Genomic DNA, 19,826 nt, shown 5'->3' on the forward strand with positions numbered 1-19,826 from the left:
CAATCCCACAATGTCATTCCAAAAAGCAAACAGTCAGATCATTGAATTCCGAGAGCTACAAGATAATTCCAGATTAACTCAAAGCAATGTGGATAAATAAGGATTACATTTGACGGAATAATCTGAATGCCAAAAAGGGTTAAAGAAATCCTTTTATATAGAGACAATACCTGTGCAGTCGACATGTTGGACTAATGACTACAAGTTCAGGTATTCAAATCTGACTACTGCCATTATGCTATGCTCCAACTTGCACTAATTTGCCTGAGCAACAAAAAGCAGGTTTCCTTCGATGTCACGGATGAGTGATTGTATAACAATTGGTTGAAGATAAACAAAAATATGGAAAAAGAAAAGAAAAATGGATGTGAATTTGAAAGGGAAGAAATTTAGATTCAATAATAATTTGAATGATAAGTGTAATAACATGTTGTTCTAATATTACGTGTGAATATGTTTATATGTGTGTATATATTTGTGTGTGTAGTTATGCATGTATAGATATACACTCATTTACAACAGTCATGTGATGTCGTGACAAGAAGACACATACATACACACACACATACACATATATATTTGTGTGTGTATTTATGTGTGTATAGATGTACATATGCATGCTTATATGCGTTATATAGTATGTGTATGTCTGTATATGCATGAATGTATAACGACAGGTATGCATATGCGTTTGTGATGGTGGTGATGTTGGAGAAAGTGATTTTTATTGAGTTAACTAGTGACTTGAGGTGAGTCACACAGATGTAATATCTTTTCATACCTGAGAGCAGTTCAGCTGCTCATTAGATGAACATATTGAAGTAGGTTGGAGTCTTCTCCTCTCAGGTTCTTTTTTTTTTTTGTGCAAATTGAATTTGCTTTTCTTGTTACTTCAATATAAAACTTGCTTAATTTCCGATAGAATATATCAGAATAAAGATATTCTTTGACAAACATAATGAAGATATTTGATTATTCCTCCTCCTCTTCCTCCTCTTCCCTTCCCCCTTTTTTTGTTGGGGGAGTGTTTGTACTGTATCTGATAGGTCGTGTGTTTTAATGAAAGCCAGAAAGAAAACAAAAAAAAAAAAATATGCATTCATTTTGTAACAAAACATGGAATATTCTACATATATATACATGACAGACGTGTAATAGATATGGCTTGTATAGATGGTAGGAGGTATACCATTGCCATCACCATCACCATCATCATCAGTGTAAATAGAAAAAACAAAAAAGATTCTCATAAGCTGCTTTAAAAAAATTCCTATCTCCTTTATGTAAATATTGCTAAAAGCTATTTGCTGCTTTTGGCTATTTTCTACTAGACATAGATATATTACATGGTGAAATTTCACACCACATAGTAAAATGTATTTATTTATTCGTTTTATTTCCACAATAATGTACTAATATACTGTACAAGCAATTACCAAGTAATGTTGAAATAGTTTTATTGTATTTCATTAGAATTTTCTGTTACTTTTCAAAGTCAAGTGTTGTTAATTTTCTGCATTTTTCATTTGGTTTTTATCTTTTGCATGTGGAATTATTTCTAACGGGGAAAGAAATTAAGTGAAAATTGAATAATGTAATTTTATGAAAATTGTTAAGAATTACAAGAGGATAATTTAAGATTGTTAATAATGGCCAACAGTAAGGTGCCAGACAGAAATGGTTTAACACTTGCTAATCCAAATTTGTAATATAGGATCAATTGATAAGTTATTCCATGGTCTCTGTTCAAATAACCAATGCTAGTATTTTTCATGTACTTCATTGTGTCTAGAGGAAGAGGCTATACCCAGAGGCATTGCAGTCCCTTTAACCCTTTAGTGTTCGCATTATTCTGCCAAAATTAATCCTTTTTTATCAACATTACCTTGAACTAATCAGGCATTATCTTGGAGCTATGAGATTTTGATGAGGTAGCTGTTAATTTTTAAAACGATATTGTAGGGCTGGTATGAGAGACCAGATCTGGCCAGTTTGAACATAAAACAGGCAGAATACTTTTGGCCGGATATGGCCAGTTTAAATGGTAAAGGGTTAAACCTGTTGAAATTAAAAAGATTAATATTTCCTTTAATTGCAAATTAATGGCTACACAGAGTTCTTGAGAGTAACAGTTAAACTCCTAGTGATTTGATTATGAGTTCTTGGTTATAATTTCATATATTTCACTTATACCAGTATATAGATTATTGATTATATTACCAGCATTTATTGATTTCTAATAGTAGCATAAGTCTACACATTTTTGGAGAGGGATTTAGACATCTAAATCAACTGACTTTGCCAGGATTAGAATTTAGAACCGAAAGCCCTGTAATACCACAAAATATTTTGTCTGATGTGGAAAGATATCATGAATCAACTTAATAATACTATTGGAAATAATAAACTACAGAAGGAATGGAATAGGTAAATATTCTGAGGCAAGTCTTTGGATGCTTTAATGCTTTAACATTTAAATTGACTATATCTGACCCCAGTATTCTACTGGCTTTATGTTTGAACTAACCAATCTGGCTACAAAGGCATTCTATGAATAAGCAATCACATCATCGAAATCTTGAGGCTACAAGCTAATGATGATTAATTCAAAACAATGTGAATAGATAAGCATTACATTATGTCCTGGAATTGTTGGTATATAAGACAACAGGGCCTGTGTATTGTTAATTACTATGGCAGGCAGTGGCCTACTGTCAACTATCATCCATGTTAACTCACTAGATTTACATTTAATACCAGGTGTATACTAGGGGATGATAGCTGTGTGATATTTAAGGTTAAAAGGTCATCTTATATGCTGACATTTATGGCAGCTATATTTTGAGTATGTGTCCACCCCTGGGCCTGTTTTAGTTTTTATCATCAAACCTCATAATTGAATAAATCCAATATTGAAGAGATACATCAATAGTCTCCTCACTTGTCAATTGACTCCAGATAAACTTGACCTTGTTTCCAACAAAAACAAGCAAACAAAAAAAAAATTGTGTAGATTTCTGAATATTTCTGCTACTTTCTGAATCCTGAGTTCAATTTTATCTAATTAAATAGTTTTTGATGAACAAAAAATAATAAAAAAATGGATAAACAACATCACTTGTGTACATTGTTGACTTTTTTTAAAATTTGTATTGTCATTTGAAAGAAGGGCCACTTCTTTAATTACAATTTTCAACAGCTTTATCGCAAAGAGATTTCCAATTTTATTGTTTGGAAAAAATAAATAAGCAAATATAATAAAAAAAAAACGTGTGATAAGAATATAAAAAAAAAGCAGATAACATTCCTTTGTCACTGATTTATCTTTTTTTTTTCCTAAATATGCTTTTTGTATTCTCTAGAAGATAAATTCAGTTGGAATTACAGTTAATTTCTCACTGTGAGGAGACAGATAACATATATGATAATAATAATAATAATAATAATTATGATGATGATGATGATGATGATGATGATGATGATGATGACGATGACGACAGTAAATTGGGTTGTATATGGTGAACTGGCAGAGTCAAACTGTATTTATTCCAGCTTCTTGTATTTTGAGTTCAAACCCTGCTGCACGCAGCTCCTCCCTTTTATTCTCCCAGTTTCAATAAATAAAGTACCAGTCCTGGAGTCATCAGAATATCAGATTGGATACCCTGTGGTGTTGATTCTGGTTCTTTCTGTTCTGGGTTCAAATTCTGCCATGGTGTATTTGGATGGATAGACTTAATTTGCTGCTTAGAGGAACAGCACTACCTGGTCCTTGTGTACCTCCAACGAAGTCCACTTTGTTGTAAGCAAGATCTCTAGTTTGAGGAAACTTCGCTCCCTCCCTCTCTCCCTTCAACTAGTCTTGGAGGCCCAATAAAAGGTCAAAGGTACTTTCAGGAAGCCCTTCTCTCTTGATTGAGTAATGAAATTTTTATTGGATTAAAATAAATTAAAAATATTTAGTAAACTCATTTAAAGATCCTCTGTGTTTCAAAAGGAGGAAGAAGAATTTGTCTATCAGTCCAGGTTTCAAATAACACTTTGGTTGGAACTACTCAATTTTTAAGGGTCCTAGAAAAGAAAAGATGTCACAACAGCTTTTTCCCTCTTCTAAATAATCCCACATTTACAGTAAGCTGAAATAATTTTTCCTGTCCCACTTTTCTGAAAAAAGCAGTATGAATATCTGTTTATAATTTGGTGATTTACTTAGTGAAGGCACACGGCTTAGTGTTTGGGGTATTCTACTCATAACTGTAAGGTCATGAGTTCAACTTCCAGTGGCATAGTGTGTCCTTGAGCAAGACACTTTACTTCACATTGCCTTTGTCTACTGAGACAGCAAAAATGAGATGTACCTGTCTTTCACAGGGCCAGCCATGTCACATTCTGTGACATGCTGAATCTCCTTGAGAACTACATTGAAAGTGCACATGTCTGTGGAGTGCTCGGTTACTTCTGTGTTAATTTTATAAGCAGGCTGTTCCATTGATCCGATCAAGTAGAACGCTTATCGGAACCAACAGTTCCTGTTTTTCATTTTCTTTTTTGGTGTTTTACAATAGAACAGATAAATGTAAGTCATAGTTTACAGTCACCCAACACATTCTGGTATATAAATATAGAGAGAGGTACGTGTAAATATCAAAATTAATTGAGAAAAATCTCATAAAACAAAACTGTTTCAAAGATTTATAACTTGAGAGAATAACTATTAATGTTAAGAGATTTCTTTAAGAATAGATACTTGCATTTATTAGTTTGGTCCCAATCACATGATCAGACACAAAAGGAAACAATTTATGAGGAAAATATGGATTCACTTATCTTGATCTGCTTATAAATGTGGAAAAAAATTTAAAACTACCAATTTGAAAAGAAATAATTCTTCTTTTATAATAAAATCTGTATTGATTTTTAACAATTTCTTTTATAAAAAAAAGCTAAATTATTTTTAACCATTGTTTATAGTTGTTAGTTAATGTTCAAAATAAGACTTTCTTTAAGTTCATTTATCTGAAGAACACCATATTAAGTTTACTGTTTGTTTTTTTTTTAAATTGTTACTTTTTAAAATATTTCTATATCTGATTTCTCAATCTCACATAACTTTACATCACATACGGCAATATTCCCATCAATTTACTGAAGACTTTTTTTTAGTAGTTATAGTTATTGTGGCTGCTGTTATTTAACCCTAGGCCAGGTCTGACTGAGCAGAGACATATAAATAAAGATTTAATCAGGGCCATTTCTCTACTTTCAGAATATATGTTGGACTTACATCATCCAATATAGCTCCACTCTCTTTTCTGTAAGATGGTAGGGTTTTGTTTGAAGGAAATTTGGTTGCTATTTTCAGCAAGTAGAATATAAAGTCTGAGTAATTTGTGAGTGATTTTGTTCACTGTAGTGTGATTTGAGAGAGATTTGGTTGCTATTTCTAGCAGTTTGAGTGCGGAAGCTTATTTGTTTGAAATGTTCCTTATTTCAAGATACCAAACCATTCAGTGCTTATTCATAATATAACAGACACGCATACACACACACAGACACTCATTATTCTAGTAAAGACTGTACTTTGCTGGAGAGGTCTAATAAAACCTGTTCATTGATGTAATTGCTCAGTGAAGATTAGATTCCTTCTCTCTCCTCTGTGTTGTCCATATTTCTAATTTTAGTTGATTCAAATTACTTTGCTCACTCCATTGAGCATTTTCTTTTTTTAGCACAGACCTTAGCATTATTAGTCCACAGTTAAGGAACATCGGACAACTCTACTGAAGCAGCATCATGGCACACAGGCAGCCAAATTGCACACAGATGTGAGTACCTTCAGCACTCATTAAGTCAAATATGTCCAACTTCAATTTGGTCTGAAATTATGTGGGACTATCAAAAAGGGGAAGGTTAGTGTGGCAGTTTGTTACAAAGGTATCAGTTTCTGGTTGAGATTCAATGTCTAATGTTTGATATGTCACTTAGACTTGTTTCAGTTAATTTCTGTTTGGGCTGTTTTAGTAAATTTGAAGCTTTAGTTTGTGATTGCAGTAAAGGCAAACGAGGTGACCTTGGCCACTGCACTAGCGAACAAGAGTTTTTGATTAAAAATAAGTAAAATCGAGAAAACAGGATGTAATGTCTAATGTAAAATTCAAGCAATTGTTCTTTGGCCCGTTACCTTAAATACTTAACTTCCATTGTAAACTTGAGTAAATTACCAACAGGCAGAGCTTTTCTCTTCTGTTTATTGATAATAGCCATCATTATCATCATCATCATCATCATCATCATTAATGTTGTGAGCTGGCAGAATCATTAGCATGCTGGACAAAATGCTTAGTAGCAGTTTGTCTTTCTTTATGTTCTGAGTTCAGTTCTGCTGGTTAAAATAAGTATCAGTTGGGTACTGAGGTTGATGTAATCAACTACACTCCCCCCACAAAAAAAAAGCAATTCATGCTTCCATCCACTTCCCATTTTGGCCTGGTCATTATGGTCCAAGTCATTTCTTATTGGGAGGTACTTTCCCTCATAGGACTAGTGTGTGTGTGTGTGATTTGGCATAGTTTCCATGAGTGGATGACTTTTCTATTACCAACCACTTTATGCAGTGTTTTTGGTATATTGTTTCTGTGGCACCAACACTAGAGTGGTTGAATAGTCCTGGCAACACTGGACAATACTATGCTTTCTTTTTGCTCATTTGCCAATCATTTTACATTTACTGTATTAATATTGATCTACACAAAATTAACTAACAAATTAATGAATGTATTTCATAACTAAAATGGTAAGTTAAAATATTTCCATCTGTTTCCAAAAGCCAATAAGTGACGTGTTTAACTGGAATTTAGAAACAGGTTACAGGTTCAATTCTATTAGAATGTACTGCCGCAATGAAATGTAAATAATAATAATAATAATAATAACCAACTTGCATTCATTCTGCTGTGATCAACAGAAGATGGTTTTTAAGAAATATATTTAAATAATTATAGAAATTGTTGAATATTGTTTGTTTTGTGTGTTTTTTTTATTGATAATTTAGTTGAAGCAAATTTGGAAGTTGTTCAATAAGTATATAAACGTGAAGAATGTTCTTATATTGTTATTTACTTTATCATTTTCTTTATTTCTTTAAGGAAGTTATCAGTTTTATATTTTCAAAAATGTTTGGAAATGCTTTTAACATTCTTTAAATCCGGTTCAGCCTGTCTATATTTTAAAGATTTAAAATAAATTTTTAAAAAATAGAACCTTTTAAAATTATTTCCCATTGAAATCTATAAATTTGGATAGATTTACTCTTTTCTTGTTTTCTTTTTTTTGTTTTTCCTTATTGTTTTTAATATTTTGTGTTGCAATTAAAAGAGTTTAAAGCTTAGCATTGATGTGAAAATCCTTTCTTGGATTTTGTATAAATTAAAAACAATATCCATTGATTGAGGAAAACTTGTATTTCCTCCAGCAAAGATTCCATTCCCTTCAGGCTAGATACAGTTATTCGGAACATTCATTACAAGAACAGAGATAGGAATTAAGCAAATGTTAGAGTGTGGGTTTACTCTTTAAAACCTTTAATTAAAAGGTGGGGCAGGGAGGGGAGCCGAATGAAAGGTTTGAAAGTTGTTAATAAGGAGGCAACAGCAGAATAAGTTTGGTGAAGCTGGTGGTGGGGGACGGGAGATATTTTCTTTTATGGCAGAACTAAAATTTAACCATTTAATTTTAGATTCTTTAAGTATTTTTTTCTTTTACTTCTTTTCTTAGCAAGAAGACAAAGGTAGTTTTTTTCTTTAATATTTTTCTTTTCTTTTTTTACTTTTCAGTTATTCATTTATTTTTTTACTGCCAAGGATCAAACACATGTTGATGTTGTTGAAATAAATGCAAATGATTCAAATTACCACATTTTTCATGTTCTTTTATTTACATGCTTTCATTTAAATTCTTTCAGTTAGAATTTCTTCATTGACATGAATAGGCACCATTTCAAATTCCAAATTGACAGTTTGCAAGAAGAAAAAAAAATTGTGCCAAAAATAATTAAGAGTTTGAAAGCTTTTTTTATTCATATTTTGTTTTTTTCCAGATGTGATAGGATTTATTTTCATGGAGCAGTCTGTTATTTTGGTTTACGAATCACTGCACAGTTTCTTTTGCAAATAAAGTCATTTCTTGTTCTTTCTTTTACAATCTTCTAAACCCCCCACCCCACCACCACCGAAAGACATGGTTTATGGTCTACTATTTTGAGTACGGAACAATTCGAAAGTTGTTTTTTTTCAATGGATTTGGGGATAGATTAAAATATTCTTGCTTTTTATTTGTTCCATAACCAATTTGTATTTTTTTCTTTAATTTTTAAAAAAGGGACAAACAGATTATTTTTCTTTTCTTACAGGTTGTTTTTGCACTGTAATCTACTCTTTATTTGTAGTCTTGCTGTTCAAATGTTTTGTTTCAAAAAAAAAAAAAAATATATATATATATGTAAAATTCATATAACAAGAAATACATAGAAGGAAGAGATCAACTTTTCTGCTGTCATATGTCTGTACATGTATGTATCATCATCATCATCATCATCATTTAATGTCCGTTTTCCATGTCGACATGTGCTGGGGGTTTTGGCAGGAGCTGGCAGGGCCAGGAGCCACACCAGGTTCCATAGTCTGTTTTGACTTGGTTTCTACACCTGGGTGCTCTTCCTAATGCCAACCGCTTCACAGAGTGTATCAGGTGCTTTTTATGTGGAACCAACACAAGTTCTTTTTATGCAGCACCTATACTGGCATGTGTGTGTGTATGTGTGTATTTGTGTGTGTGTGTGTGTGTGTGTGTGTGTGTGTGTGTGTGTGCATAACACCCCCACACATATTAAGTGTTGATTGTCAGAAGAGAGAGTACTTGGTATCATACTAGAGATTAATAATATTTTATTTTGGTTGAGTCAGTCTCTTGCTAATCTGCATTTTGCCTTTGGACGCACAGCTAAAACCTGCCTGAAGAGCCTGTATACCCATTGGTAAAACTCAGAGTAGGAAGAGACTGACTCAACCAAAATAATATTACATATACATACATATATATGGGTATATGGGTGTGTGTGTGTGTGTGTATATATATAAACCAAATGATTATATATATATATATATATATATATATATATATATGGAGGCGCAATGGCCTAGTGGTTAAGGCAGCGAACTCGCGGTCGTAGGATCGTGGTTTCGATTCCCAGACCAGGCGTTGTGTGTGTTTATTGAATGAAAACACCTTAAAGCTCCACGAGGCTCCGGCAGGGGGTGGTGATCCCTGCTGTACTCTTTCACCACTCTTTCTCTCACTCTTTCTTCTGTTGGCCTGCTCGAAGGCTAAAACAATGCGAACAGATTGTGACCAGCGATGTGTAGCAACATCTGATGGTCTGGTCGGTCATGTGATATATATATATATATATATATATATATATATATATATATATAATCATTTGGTTTCAGTATATATTAATATTCTTTTGTAGATTCTGGACATCAGAACAACAAAATAGAAAAAAAAAAACATTAATGCCTTTTTTTTCTTCTTTAGAATACAAAGCTTTGTAAGTGTTAACCTGATACTCTTAGGTTTCGTAGATGATATACAGAATCGGTGTATAAAGTGTCATAGATCAGCAGCAAGAGAAATTTCTAGAATAGCAGGAGTTTCTATTATTGTAAGTGCAAATGTTGATTGATAATACATAGTCTGGTGTTGGACTGGCTTGGGAGCATGACAAAAGTTTTTGAGTTACAATATTAGTTTGGGTGTGTGTATGTGTGGTGGTGGTGGCGGCGGTGGTGGTGGTGGTGGCAGTTGATATCACATTGTATATTGCTATGATTTGGTTCTCATTGAATAATCGATCAAAAGAACTACAGAAAAATGTCCAAACTTGGAAGAATTGACTAATAAAAAGTATTATGGTCAACATGAAAAACAGCCAAAGTTAGTAACAAAACACAAACTTGTGGAAACATATGGAAGGTGGCTTTGACCGTTATGTTGAAAAAAAAAAACAACATCAACAACAACAACAAAAAAAAAGACTATGAGAACTTAGTGTTTTGAACTGTGCAAAATATTGGTTCACAAAACACATCTCTGGCAGAGTAACAACTGTCTACAAGTTTAACTGTTTCTAATCTGTAGGAATAAATACTAACAGTGCTACCTATGGAATAAAAACCCACATTGTTCACTAGAACTGGTTCAGAATGCTGGGTAGCCATGCATCTTCTCTATTGCAAGTCACCTCTGCCTGTCCCTGGCAGAAAGCCACAACTCCATTCTCTCAAATACTCCCTTCCTCCCGCTTGGTCAAGAGGACTTTTCCCCTTCCTCCCTTTTCCCTTTTTCTTGTTCTTTTCTTGTCTTTCAAGTTACTTGGCAACCCCACTAATGCTGGCAGCATGAAAAAAGGCACCCAGTACTCATTGTGAAACGAAGGGCATCCAACTATACAAACCATGTCAAATCTGACATGGGACACGAAGCAGCCCCGTGACTCAACAGATCCTCTCAAACTGCCCAACCCATGCCTGCATGGCAAAGGGATGTTAATTGACGATGATGATGATTTCTATTACACAGGCAACATACATTTAGTACCGCTGAAAATTCTAGCAAAAGTTTGGCAGCCAGGGCAATAAAGGAGAAGGAATTAAAAATTCAGGGAACCTCTCTCTATTCAAGTGGAAAAGGGTTTGTATTACAAGGTGCTACATGATAGTGGGTCATGGTCATGAGTTAGAGAGAGATCTGTGGAGGCAAGAGAGAAAGGATGAGAGTGGAATGGGGATTGGGCAGTAAAAGAAAGCATTTACCAATGTGGGTAGAAGAGAGAGAATTGTACAGATATAGAAGTGTAGTGCAAATGTTAGTTAGTTAGTTAGTTAGTTAATTTTTGGCTCAAAAAGCAAAAAGCAAGGCCATGTAGGGGGACATGGAGTTATGTACAGGGTGGTGTTCATGTAAAGAGTTCAGGCCACTTGAGGTCAAGGGAGACTTTGAACAAAGCGATCGTCGGCATCTTCACCATCTCGTCTGGCAGCTTGTTCCACGGATCCGCAACCCGGACGGAGAAAGCCCCTCTCCTTCGATTGAGATGAAATCGTCGCAGGTAGAGCTTTTCGGAGTGACCCCGCAGCCGACGCTCTGGAGCAGGAGTGAAGAACAGCTCTTTCGAGAGGTTACACTTTCCGCTTATGATGTTGTGAGCAAGAATGAGATCACCACAGTGGCGGTGACATGGATGACATCTGTTGGGAATAGAGAAAACGGTGGGGCAGACTGAAGATGGCCAGCACCTGTTACAGAAATAGATGAGAGGAGAAGACATGCAAAGAGGTTAGGTTAAGTTAGATCTTGAGAACATTAGGTTCTCCAAATGGGGTTAACACTGGATCAAAATGGAAAGCAAGATGACATGGCTGCAGTTGAATCCCACTGTTGCCAACACGAAAATGATGATGGGTGATTCTTTCCACTGTAATCTCAGGTTACAGGAAACATTCTACCGAAATAAGTTTAAAGATATATTTAGAGATTTAGTGGTGACTGGGATGGCTTTGTGGCTTCTCTGTTATTACAGTTCATTAGTGAAAGTAGGACAAGCCTTTTCTGGATGCATTCAATGATTAGTAAGAAAGAGCAGCATCTAAATATATGCAGAAATGATAGATTAAAGTACCGTTATGGCCAGCAGAAATAGCTTCAGTTGTGGTAGATTCAGAAGGATGCAATGCATATGTTTTATATTTGTGTACATGTGTGTGTGTGTATTCATGCACATACTCTATGTAATTACTCACACACTCATACATATATGTATGTGTGTGTGTGTGTATATATATATATATATTATATTATATAATGTGTGTATATATACATACACTGTGTTAATACACATGTGTGTATGTATATATATATATATATATATATATTATATATAATATATATATATATAATAATAATAATAGTATAATAATAATAATTTGAGGGAATATTATATATATATATATATATATATATATATATATGTCTGTATTTATTCAGTATGATACAAATGTAATTACACAATCATTAGTCACTTCAATGTAGATATTGATTTCATTTCACCGGACACAAAATCAATTTTTTTGTATCAGAAGGTGCAGAAAGAACTTAGTTAGCTCCTAGTAATTTCTTACAGGCAGTTATTTGTGTTGACTCACCTCCACCACCACCACCACCACCATGAAAGACAGCAGTCAAGTTTAGCTGGGTTCAAACTCAGACCGGTGAAACATTATATAAAAATTGCCATACTTTCTGCTTAACCCTTTTGCCTTCCTGTGTATCCCATGTGATTGATACACATTCCCATTTTTTTTCAGCCACCAGAGTAGCTTGGGACTTAGGAAAGGAAAGCTTTATATTACTCAGAACGTTTGAAACTAGGGCTGACTAAAATGTCTGAAGGCAAGCGAGGTTGTTTAGGGTTGTTTAGGACAGACAAAGGGTTAACATTGAAGCAGTAACAGACTCACGGTTGTTGAGTTTATAGACATCAATTATGTGCATGCATATCGATTGGTTGATGTTTGTGTTTACATACAAAGTAAAAGTACTTCTAATTAAATTAGAGTGTGAATATTTAATTAAGTGTATCTTCTGCAATTGTAAGTGTTAGTTTTCCATTGCATAACTCTTGAGTTAACGTATTTGATTGTTCACTCAAGCATTTGAACAGTTGGAAATGAGTAACTCAGAGTTACAAGGCAAGAAACTTCAGCTACTAATAATGTGTGTGTGTGTGTGTTGTGTGTGTGTGTGCACGTGCGCATGCATGCATATGATGAAAAGTTCATTGAGAATTTTAATCTGTTAAGTTTTGAATAACAGGAAAAGCTCTGTTTGAACTGAGAGCTGTTGTTGCTGTTGAATGTATTATCATTAATGTTGTACTTTAAAACTGTTTCTTTAAAAGAGAGGGAAATGCAGTCCATGAAAGGAAGACATAAAAGAAAAGTGTTAAAAGAAACAGAAAACAAAAATTGCAGATTGGAATATTTTGGTTTTGGAATATTTTGAATTTGCAGAGAGTGTTTTGTGTTGATATGTAAAAATCAGGAGGAATCTAAAAGCTAAGAAGTTTTGATTGTAGACAAAACTAATAAAATGTTGAAGGAACCACCAATCGCATTGTTAGTGTTTGAAAAATTGGTTGTGTGTGCATTTTCTTTCTTCTTTTTCTTCTTTTCTTTCTTCTTCTTCTCCAGTGGAAAACAAATTGTATTTGAGATTTTATTGGAAAATTTTCAAACAAACGTTTCCTACCACAAACAAAATGAAACAAAAAAAAAAAAAAGGGAAAATAAAGAATTTTATTCCAAATAATGGATCCTTATCTTTGTCTGTTTCCTGAAGAACTCTTATATTCCTAACTTTACCTCTTTCTATTCTTTATTCTGAATAGTAATCAGCATCAAAAATATCTTATCTGTTCTACATATTGAAAGTATTTTAATCACGTATTTGGAAATCTTGTATTAATTCCATTTAATTGTTGTTCTTTTCATTTGCATTCATCTTTTGGCCACAGTAAGCATTTTACATCTATATTTTCTTACCAATCTGCAAGAACAGCATGTGTGATTTATTTACATTTTTATTAGATGGCCATTTTCTTTTCAATTAATACATTAACAAGCTTCAAGATGAAACAACAAAACACCAACACGAACCCGTTTGCTGCTGCTGCTGGACACTTGTAGTAATGTTCACTTCACAAATGTATTTACATTAGTTTCAAATTTATTCTCAGCCAAAACATTAAAAATAGGGGGGTGGGCAGAGAAAGCTTCAGGTAAGATAAATGAAACTAGAATTAGAACTTGTTGAAGAATTAACAGTTTTCACCCTGTTGAATTGATTAAAAGCTTTTTGGAATATTTGAAATGCGATAGCTGCAAGTTTAGGAATAAAAATAAATTAAGCTAATTATAATCAATCTTTTATGATTGCATCTGCCACCAGCCCCTCTGAATCTTAACTTCCATTGCAGTGTTTTAAACTGAATATTTCAAATAACAGAAATTGTATGTAAATTTAACAAAATGAGGCTGGAATTGGAAACAATCTTTCTTCTCTAAGATATCAACTATTTAGTGAAGAAAGTTGAGCTGGCTTTTTATTGTTCAAGGCCCCTTTAACCAGTGTTCAGTAACACTTTCTCTCACTTACCAATCATTAATTGACAGGATAGTGAGATAATGTAATTTGAAATTTAAAAAAAAATTGTGAAGCTGGAATTGCTTAATGAAGTATTTCTAAAGAAAGCTGCGAGTGTGAAGTTTGCTTTAAGAGGATATCAAATAAACAGACTGGGGTAATTTTTATTTTAACTGCAACGAAACATTGCACCTGCTCCCCCCCCCTTGCAATACGTGAGCTGAGCAGTGAATCTACAAAGCAGAGATGAATCACTGTGACTGACATTAATTGCTTTGAGGATGTTTGTGAAATCCATGGCAGTGGAACATTAGAGCTGCAAGTGGTGAAAGGAGTCAACTTAAATTTGTAGCTAATATTTCTGCCACTATTTGATATTTATAAAGCACCACTGAAATGTAATATTCTGCTCAAAGACAGTTGTTTAGGTGTAGCATGTATTTACTGTAAGACACCAAAAGGTCTATGAATCCATACCATTTTATAATATTATTTTTAAGTTTGAAGAAAGAAATTATATATTCATTGAAAACAGCAAACTTCAAAAATAGTCTGTAAAAAAAACTCAGTACCTTTATTCTTTGTGGCTAATATCTAAAGTACTTTTTCAGCCATCATTGCCCCCAGGTCTTTTCTTATTAAAATTATTATTTTATCTGCTGCTTTTTACAGCTTGCTTCTTCCTCTATTTCACCAGCAAACGTCTTGTATAGCTCACTTTCAAACTAGTCACATCTTTTTTCTTCTCACACCAAAGAACAGTAGTTTTCTTCACTTTTTCTTTACTTCTTTCTGCATTTCTTTCTTTCTTTCTTTCTTTCATTTTTCTCAGCGCCATCTTCCAGCATTGTCCATTCAGACAAACTTTCTGCAATATCTAGCTAATAAAACAGTTTTCAGAAAAATTGTATAAATATTGTCAAGCACTGAAAAGCTAAGCTCCCATCTTTCAATTCCTGGTTGGAGCCATTTCACATCATTTAAGTTGCTTGTCCCCTTAAAACAGACAAGATTGTTATAGAATCCACCCTCCTCCTTTCATCGAATGTCTGAAGCCTGGTTGCTTATGTATGAAATCAATATCGCTAACAATCACAACACTCTGCAATCTGTGGGCCTTTACAGGCTCTGGCTTAAAACTAATTTCAATTGATTAGCTATTCATATTTTTCTTTTCAAATTTTTGCTTTGAAATATATTTGCCTAGGAATTTAATCTAATTAAATTAATATGCAAATTTTATGCATTCTTTTTTCTTATCATTGCTTAAACTTCCTTTCTTCTTTCTTTTTTTCATATTTTAAAGATATTTTAAGAAAAAATCTTCATCTCACCTGTTTGGCTATTGTCCTAGTGTAGAAGATTTCATTCTCTTTTTTAACATTAATTACTGCCTTTTCCTAATTGTTCAATACATTTTACACATTCAGAAATATATTGATGTTATTTATATTTATATATTCTCTGCTTTTTAATGAATATCATTTTGATAAAGATACATAGCTTAACTAACTGTGTCTCAGGTAAGCTCAAACTTCAGCAATAATATCTGATTTCAAGGAACCACATTGGTGAATGTGAGCAGAGGAACCGAATCAGTGAAGAACCAAATGTTGCACAATCCTTTCTTCAAAGTTTTTCATGAATGCATTTAATATTCTTCCAAATTAATCAAGTTCAAAGATCATGGCTAAAGAAAAATGCAACATTATATTATTTTCTTTATTAATAAATGTCTTTATATCAAGTGGACTACATGTATTAACACACACACACACACACACACACACATATACACACACATTTTTTAAAAAATGCAAGGTTCTTTTTGCATGCCTTATATCTAAATTTGTAATTATCAAAGTATTAAATTTCTGATTTCTTTTTGTTTCCCAAATTTCTTTCCTTGCCATAATCTCATGTGGAAGATTCAATATATATCATTCCTTTATTGATTGATTTCTTTTTCTAGTGATTCCTCAATAATTTCATCTCTCTCTCTCTGAGATAACAATATCTATGGCTAACAGAAATGAATGCTTCCATGCTAAACTTGTCAATGTATTTGCTCTACACATTTCCAAGGACACTTGTATCATCTTTAGTGCACAAAGATTCTTTTGATAAATAATTTGATAAAATTTTCTGCCATGGAAAAAAATAACTTCACTAAAAATTCCTTTTTGGTTTATTTTCTTTCTCTTGTTTCCCACCCCACCTCTTCATCCTAAAGTTCTACTTTGTTTCTTTGATTGATCTTCAAAACAATATAAGTTAACTAATTTTTTTTCCCTTTCAGGTGAGTCTTTGATATTTCTTCTGATTTGGCCGAAATTCAAATAGGAAATTTCATAATTTTTACGAGGTCAGTTGAGATTAGAGCATTTCATTTTAATTAACCATCTGCACTGTTTCTTTCTCAAGTTTCATTTCTTTCGATCAATAATATTTGTTGCAAAACTTTGTTGTTTTTTTCTTTCCATTTTGATGTTTTATATGACCAACGGTACATTGCACTTCTTCACACAAAAGAAGTTAAAGAATTTACATTGCTTTTCTCTTGGGAAATTTTCTATTTTCTTAAAATTTCTATTATCCGCTCATTTCCACTCCTACTCTGTGTGTGTGTGTGTATAATAATGGAGACCTCAAAAGACATTTGAAGATCCACAAAAATCAGAACTTAAAGCTCTTGGTGGTCCCAAATCGGATATGCAATCTCAGTGGGTGTCTTTTCAAAACATTGTCTGGTTTAAAAAGCTACATCAGATGCCATGATAGTTTTAAGGTGTAAATACAAAAGGTGGTCAAACTCTGTATAAGGAGTAGGCAACCACCACATATATATATATATATATATATATACATAGACAACCACTATATATATATATATATATATATATATATATATATAGACACACATGTATATAATATTAACACAAGAAGAGGGATTGAAGGGGTTAATTCATCTGTGTGGATTTCCACTGGTATATTCAGCGAGCGAAGAAGTCTCACTGTGTATCAGCATTTAGTAGTTGATAGTCAAAGAGGAGGTTTGCAAAGCAGCCTACAAGATTTTGGACCCAGAATATATATATGCATGTATGTATGTAATTTAATGTGCACTGTATTAAAGAATGTGCTACTAATAGTTTCTTGCTATGAAGACATGTGGCTAGGCAGGGTTTTATAACATACCTTGTCTTTCCTTGCTTGGAGATACAAGATACACATGGTTAAACAGATTAACCATGTGTGTCAAAGACATGAAACTATTAGTAGCCCTTATTTTAATACAATGTACATTAAATATTTTCTCTCACTGGATAGAGTACTGTTGATCTTACCTTAGCAAATCAGTAAACCTTATATATATATATATATATATGCAGGGGAGAGGGGTAAGATAGCTGTAATGAATGAGGGGAGTGTGAGACTGATGGACAGTGGTGAGAGAAGTTATAATAGGGAGACAAAAATTTGGAAGTTGGTGGACAAAATGTAGACAAAAGCAAATTGAGACAGAAAGTTGTAGCCAAAGACAAAAACAACAACACGAGCAGTAAACAAATGAAGTAACAACAAAAACAAGGATGATAACAGCAACACTGTCACTGTTTCTATACGAGGTAGCAGCAAGGGCAAATCAACAACAATAATAAGCAACCACTTCCAAAGGATAGCCCCATGGTTGGGAAGCAAACTTCTTAAACACAGCCTTGCCCATGCCCATTATCAGGAGACTGGAAAATAATTTTTGAATAAAATTAAAAGAAAATAATATTTTAGAAATTATGTTAATTTTCTTATTCAATAAAATATTGCAATATAAGAATGTCATTACGTTAAAAAAAGAAAGACCCTTCTAACTTGACCTTGTTTATTAAATCCCAAAAGTCAGAGTTATTTCTCTCCCTACTCCTTCTCTCTCTTTCTGTCTCTACAAAAGTTACATCAATACATTGAATAAAAGTCAATAATTGGGAAACAAAACTCAAATAAAATAGATTTAATTTTCGTTTTTGTAACATTTAAAAAAATAATAATTTAATATTTTCTTGTTCTTCCACTTTATGCTTCCAGTTAGAAATATATTTCCATCATAAATCTTCATCTTCATCAATATTATTAATATTATTATCTTAAAATTATCACATGCTAGAGGTGTATCTACAATAAAGTAACTCTCTATGCATTTGGAGCCTCACTTTATTCTCTTATTGTCTTATGATTAATATGAATGAGCAATTATTTTCTTTCAACCATAAAGATCAGAATTGATTAGCCATAGCCCCCACTCTCTCCATACAGCACACCTCTACTATTCTGTTCTCTGTTCCTTGGGTTTCCTGTCAACACCTGTGCCATAATTCTCTTCTCATATTACTGTTAGTGACTTATTGTCTTCTCAGAGATGCTTTACAATCAGGAATTCTCAAACTCTTTAATACTAATCATATATTTCATTTAGTTAAAAAATTAAAAATTTTTTTATCTAAATTGAGTCATTGAACTGTTGCCATCCTTGGGCACCTTCAGTTTTATTATTTATATTTCTTAAAGTAGTCAGTCCTATTGATGCCAATATTCGGTACATCCTGAAGGCAGCAAGTTGGCAGAATTGTTATTTTGCTGAGGAAAATGCTTGGCAGCATTTCATCCATCTTCACATTCTGAGTTCAAATTCTGTTGAGGTTGATTTTGCCTTTTGTCCTTTTGGGGGTCAGCAAAATAACTACCAGTTTAAGACCGGGGCCGATAAAATTGATTTACACCCTTCCCAGAACTTGCTGGCCTTGTGCCAAAATTTGAAACTAATATTTCGTTTGTCCTAAAATTTATTTCTCCAGTCTCATTTATTAAATTATTAGATTGCTTTTGGATGTGGAGGGATGTAACTCAACACACACACATTCACAGACACACACACATGGTGGGTGTACCGAATTTCTCTCTCAACCCAAGGCTACAGTTGAACGCACTTGCCCAAAATACCACACAGTAAAACACATTATGCAGTATGCTGGCCGAACGATTTTTGGACCCCCACATCATTTAGTTTTAATGGGAACTTGTTAATCACCCAGCAATACTTGCATCTCTTCTAACAATACTAATATAAAAAAAAAAACTGCTATGAAAACAAAACAACAGACAATGAAAACAGTAGAATAAATTGTCAAAAATTCCCATTTATTTACGTCGTTAATTATTTTCAGAGTTTTTAGCTGACAGAAACCGTTTAAGAAAAGTTCCATCAACAAAGTACATTATCATTATTAATATTATTATTAGTTTTTCTGCATCCTTCAATTTTGTTTCCATTTATGATCAAGTGTCTTCCTGACACCTAGGGCAATGAAATTCACTGTATACATTGATAGGCCATCAAAATAACCACACCAGATTGTTCATTTACAAAATCAAATAAAATTGTGTAAAAAAAAGTAGTAGTAGTGGTGGTATTAGTAGTAGTAATGTTATTTAACATTTAAAATTATTGCTATTTCAAGTCTTCAAATTATGCTATGACTTGTGAATTTATGTTGAAACTAGCTTAAAGAACA

The 19,826-nt window shown here is 33.2% G+C and overlaps 1 protein-coding gene across 6 annotated transcripts in view; it reads left to right on the top strand.

Annotated features, from left to right (window-relative positions):
- Nucleotides 1-19,826, top strand: part of LOC115224688 (calmodulin-binding transcription activator 2-like) — a 761,011-nt gene that overhangs the window by 323,723 nt on the left and 417,462 nt on the right. For 5 of the 6 annotated variants that reach the window (XM_036513528.1, XM_036513532.1, XM_036513530.1 and 2 more), the window contains one exon: nt 16,559-16,624. The exons of the other annotated variant lie outside the window; for it this stretch is intronic. The gene's annotated coding sequence lies outside the window, so the exon portion shown is untranslated. The remainder of the gene's footprint in view (nt 1-16,558; nt 16,625-19,826) is intronic. 6 annotated transcript variants of the gene reach the window in all.

This window comes from Octopus sinensis, linkage group LG26 (assembly GCF_006345805.1).
Source record: "Octopus sinensis linkage group LG26, ASM634580v1, whole genome shotgun sequence".
Lineage (NCBI taxonomy): Eukaryota > Metazoa > Mollusca > Cephalopoda > Octopoda > Octopodidae > Octopus > Octopus sinensis.